The sequence below is a fragment of the Colobus angolensis genome, unplaced genomic scaffold (assembly GCF_000951035.1).
Source record: "Colobus angolensis palliatus isolate OR3802 unplaced genomic scaffold, Cang.pa_1.0 Scaffold150, whole genome shotgun sequence".
NCBI classification, from domain to species: Eukaryota; Metazoa; Chordata; class Mammalia; order Primates; family Cercopithecidae; genus Colobus; species Colobus angolensis.
In genome coordinates this window covers 2,290,537-2,295,615 of record NW_012114600.1, presented here as the reverse complement: position 1 = coordinate 2,295,615, position 5,079 = coordinate 2,290,537, and the positions used below count along the sequence as shown (strand labels likewise).

Here is a 5,079-nt window from a genome sequence, read left to right as displayed (position 1 = left end):
GTGCTGAGAAGAATGTATATTCTGTTGATTTGGGGTGGAGAGTTCTGTAGATGTCTATTAGGTCCACTCAGTGCAGAGCTGAGTTCAATTCCTGGATAACTTTCTGTCTCGTTGATCTGTCTAATGTTGACAGTGGGATGTTAAAGTCTCCCATTATTATTGTGTGGGAGTCTGAGTCTCTTTATATGTCTCTAAGGACTTGCTTTATGAATCTGGGTGCTTCTGTATTGGGTGCATATACATTTAGGATTGTTAGCTCTTCTTGTTGAATTGATCCCTTTACCATTATGTAATGGCCTTTTTGTCTCTTTTGATCTTTGTTGGTTTAAAGTCTGTTTTATCAGAGACTAGGATTGCAACCCCTACCTTTTTTTTTTTCCATTTGCTTGGTAGATCTTCCTCTATCCCTTTATTTTGAGCCTATGTATGTCTCTGGATGTGAGATGGGTCTCCTGAATACAGCACACTGATGGTTCTTGACTCTTTATCCAATTTGCCAGTCTGTGTCTTTTAATTGGAGCATTTAGCCTATTTACATTTAAGGTTAATATTGTTATGTATGAATTTGATCCTGTCATTATGATGTTAGCTGGTTATTTTGCTCATAAGTTGATACAGTTTCTTCGTAGCATTGATGGTCTTTGCAATTCAGCATGTTTTTGCCGTGGCTGGTACCAGTTGTTTCTTTCCATATTTAGTGCTTCCTTCAGGAGCTCTTGTAGGGCAGGCCTGATGGTGACAAAATCTCTCACCATTTGCTTATCTGTAAAGGATTTTATTTCTCCTTCACTTATGAAACTTAGTTTGGCTGGATATGAAATTCTGGGTGGAAAATTCTTTTCTTTAAGAATGTGGAATACTGGCCCCTACTCTCTTCTGGCTTGTAGGGTTTCTACCGAGAGATCTGCTGTTAGTCTGATGGGCTTCCCTTTGTGGGTAACCCAACCTTTCTCTCTGGCTGCCTTTAACATTTTTTCCTTCATTTCAACTTTGGTGAATCTGACAATTATGTGTCTTGGAGTTGCTCTTCTCGAGGAGTATCTTTGTGGTATTCTCTGTATTTCCTGAATTTGAATGTTGTCCTGCCTTGCTAGGTTGGTGAAGTTCTCCTGAATAATATCCTGCAGAGTGTTTTCCAACTTGGTTCCATCCTCCCCATCACTTTCAGGTACACCAATCAGATGTAGATTTAGTCTTTTCACATAGTCCCATATTTCTTGGAGGTTTTGTTTGTTTCTTTTTACTCTTTTTTCTGTAAACTTCTCTTCTCACTTCATTTCATTCATTTGATCTTCAATCACTGATACCCTTTCTTCCAGTTGATCAAATTGGCTACTGAAGCTTATGCATTTATCATGTAGTTCTCATGCCATGGTTTTCAGCGCCATCAGGTCATTTAAGGACTTTTCTACACTGGTTATTCTAATTAGCTATTCGTCTAATCATTTATCAAGATTTTTAGTTTCTTTGTGATGGGATCGAACTTCTTCCTTTAGGTTGGAGAAGTTTGATCATCTGAAGCCTTCTTCTCTCAACTTGTCAAAGTCATTCTCCATCCAGCTTTGTTCTGCTGCTGGCAACGAGCTGCATTCCTTTGGAGGGGGAGAGGCACTCTGGTTTTTAGAATATTCAGCTTTTCTGTTCTGTTTTTTCCCCATCTTTGTGATTTTATCTACCTTTAGTCTTTGATGATGGTGACGTACAGATGGGGTTTTGGTGTGGATGTCCTTTCTGTTTGTTAGTTTTCCTTTTAACAGTCAGGACCCTCAGATGCAGGTCTGTTGGAGTTTGCTGGAGGTCCACTCCAGACTCTGTTTGCCTGGGTATCAGCAGTGGAGGCAGCAGAACAGCGAATATTGCTGAACAGCGAATGTTGCTGCCGATTGTTCCTCTGGAAGCTTCATCTCAGAGGGGTACCTGGTCACGTGAGGAGTCAGTCCTCAGGAGGAGGGGAACCTCCTGAGGGGTGCCTCCTAGTTAGGCTACTGGGGGGTCAAGGACCCACTTGAGGAGGCAGTCTGTCCATTCTCAGATCTCAAACTCCGTGCTGGGAGAGCCACTACTCTCTTCAAAAGTGTCAGACAGGGGCATTTAAATCTGCAGAGGTTTCTGCTGCCTTTTGTTCAGCTATGCCCTGCCCCCAGAGGTGGAGTCTACAGAGGCAGGCAGGCAGGCCTCCTTGAGCTGCAGTGGGCTCCACCCAGTTCGAGCTTCCGGGCTGCTTTGTTTGCCTACTCAAGCCTCAGCAATGGCGGGCGCCCATTCCCCATCCTGGCTGCCTCCTTGCAGTTAGATCTCAGACTGCTGAGCTACCAATGAGCCAGGCTCCGGAGCATGGGACCCTCTGAGTCAGGCGCGGGATGTAATCTTCTGGTGTGCCATTTGCTAAGACCATCGGAAAAGCGCAGTATTAGGGTGGGAGTGACTCGATTTTCCAGGCGCCATCTGTCACTGCTTTGTTTGGCTAGGAAAGGGAATTCCCTGACCCCTTGTGCTTCCTGGGTGAGGTGATACCTCGCCCTGTGGCTCACACTCGGTGGGCTGCACCCCCTGTCCTGCACCCACTGTCTGACAAGCCCCAGCAAGATGAACCGGGTACCTCAGTTGGAAATGCAGAAATCACCCGTCTTCTGCATCTCTCACACTGGGAGCTGTAGACCGGAGTTGTTCCTGTTCCTTTTCTTTATCCCTTCATCTGTTGTTGGACCCATGATGACAATTTTTTAAGGCTAAAGCTATGGTTATTATATAATATAGTAGGCCAAACATCAATGTTCACTAATTTTAATAATTTTTGTGCATCTCTAGGTGTTCTGTGGATGGAACAGCAATGTTTAGAGACTTAATAATTTAAAGACCTACATAATTCAGAAATTATTATATGTTTGATCCATTAAACTTCTTTCTTCCTTTCATTTCTGGAAAATCACTGTGTTTTATAATCAGAAGTTTCACAACAATCCATGTTTTGTTGACCATACTGATCTAAAGGATAAAAAATAATGTAATTATATTCAAAATGCACAAAATTTGAATAAATTTTAATGAAAAAGTCAAATTAAATGTAAAAACATTGAATTATTCTTCAGGCTTTCAAAGAAGTTGTTTTTTAAATGTTAAATTATTTATTAAAAGTAGAAAGTACATTATCAATAACAAATGAACATCAAAATCTTAATAAAATTATTTAAATAAAGGTAAAATTTTATCTCATTTTTTGAAAATTTACTTAAAATGTACTAAATATTTTTGTACATATAAACTACATACAATTTTTTTACAATTTTAATACATTAATTTTTTTTTTAATTTTGGCACCTCAGCACAACTCACTTGTCTTTTTTTTTTTTTTTTTTTAACTAGGCAAAGAACTTTATTAACCTTTGTTTCAAACTTGATTCTCAGGCTTCTTCGGCTTAATTAGCTGCAAAGAATGAATTGTGTATAAGCAAAAACTGAAAAGAGCTGCAGTGTCCAAGGGGCTTGGGCTTAAAAATATTAGAGATCTAGATTTTATCATATCCATAAACAAAAATTTCTTAAAAAGCAGTCATAATATAAAATAGCAGCTCCCAGTAACTTCTTCAAGTTTTATCTTCAGAAGTTGACTCAATTCAGTTTGCCTCATTCTTGGAAGCCTCATCAAAATTCTCCACAAGATCTGGAACTTCATCATCATCATCCTCTCCAGTAGCAAGTGGTGCTTTTCCATCCACAGATCGTTTGGGCAGAGCTTCGGCCAGTCTCCTTAAACTAGTCAGACTATCTGCGCCAAGCTGGTTTAAGATGCTGGGTAGCATTTCTGTCAGCTGCTTCGTCTCAGCATGGCCTGTAATGGTGAAAGTGGTCGCTGCCAGATATGCCTGAACTTTAGGGTTGTTAAAGTGAATCACTGTTCCTTGGTTTGTAAACATATTCACCTCTTCGATACCGGAGATATTGTTTACCCCTAACTTCTTTAAGGAGAACTGAAGTTTTTTATCATCTGCTGTGGCTGTTCTATGAACCACCTTCTTCTTTCTGCGAGCAGTTCCTTTCCCACCAATGCACACTTGTGCCTGCAGTTTGGCGAGTTTTTCCTGGTTCATGATTGTTTCTTTCATCTTGTCGGAGCGAATAAGGGGCCGCGCGGGGTGACTAGGGTTGGTGCTCAGGGGGTCTCGTGTGGACCAGCTGAGATTAGGCGCACACACGCGGGGACGCAAGATGGCAGCTAAAAGCAACTCACTTGTCTTTTTGTTATGAAGTCACAGAACAAGAGATTTTTGACAAGAGTTTCCCTGGGGCCTGAGAAGTTTCATTCACAAGAAGAGATGTTTAAGGTCATGAGCTGTGCTGTGCAAGCACCTATGCCTGACCTTGGGTAACAGAAGTGCCATGTATTCTTTAATAAATGTGTTTGTGTGTGTTTGTGATAGGTGGGGACCTCTAGTGTGCTGAGCCCAGGGAAGCTGCACTCTTGCCTGAGTCTGAATGTGGTATTACAAAGCTCACTCCTTTCATTCTTTCAGGTCTTGGCTCAAATGTCACCTTACAAGATACTGCCACCCCCTGCACACACACACACACACACACACACACACACACACGCACGAAGACACACACGTATGCAGGCATGCATATATAAATTCTTATCTATACAGACATGTGCCCTGTGACTATCTAGTCCCTCTTCCTATTTAATTTTCTTCAGAGCACTGATTCCTACCTGATATATGTCATGTATTATTTTTTTTGGCTATCTCCCCAACTAGAATACAACCTCTGTAAATAAATAGTCTGTAAATTTATCCTTTCCACTCCAGCTCATTCCAGGCATTGTGTACATGTGTTTAGGGAGGTGGAAATGGTAGCATCAGCAAGAAAGTAATGCAAGGAATCCAGGAAAATGACTCAATCTGCCATTGCCCAGGGATAGTTCTGACAAACGCCAAAAAATACTGTTTTCCAGATTTGTATGTTTACCCTTGAAACAAAAGGAATCTTCTCATAAGGTTTTGGTTTGGAAGCTAAGAAATTAAGACTATATTTGCAGACAGTCCTCTTCAGTTTTCTGTAATGAGAACTTGATGGTCTCTC

At 41.0% G+C, this 5,079-nt stretch overlaps 1 pseudogene across 1 annotated transcript; it reads right to left on the bottom strand.

The window, feature by feature from the left end:
• Positions 1-3,358: 3,358 nt before the first annotated feature.
• Positions 3,359-4,215, bottom strand: LOC105507558 (annotated as a pseudogene). Its single transcript, XR_001001122.1, has one exon. The product of XR_001001122.1 is annotated as a transcription factor BTF3 pseudogene (transcript).
• Between the last annotated feature and the right edge of the window lie 864 nt (positions 4,216-5,079).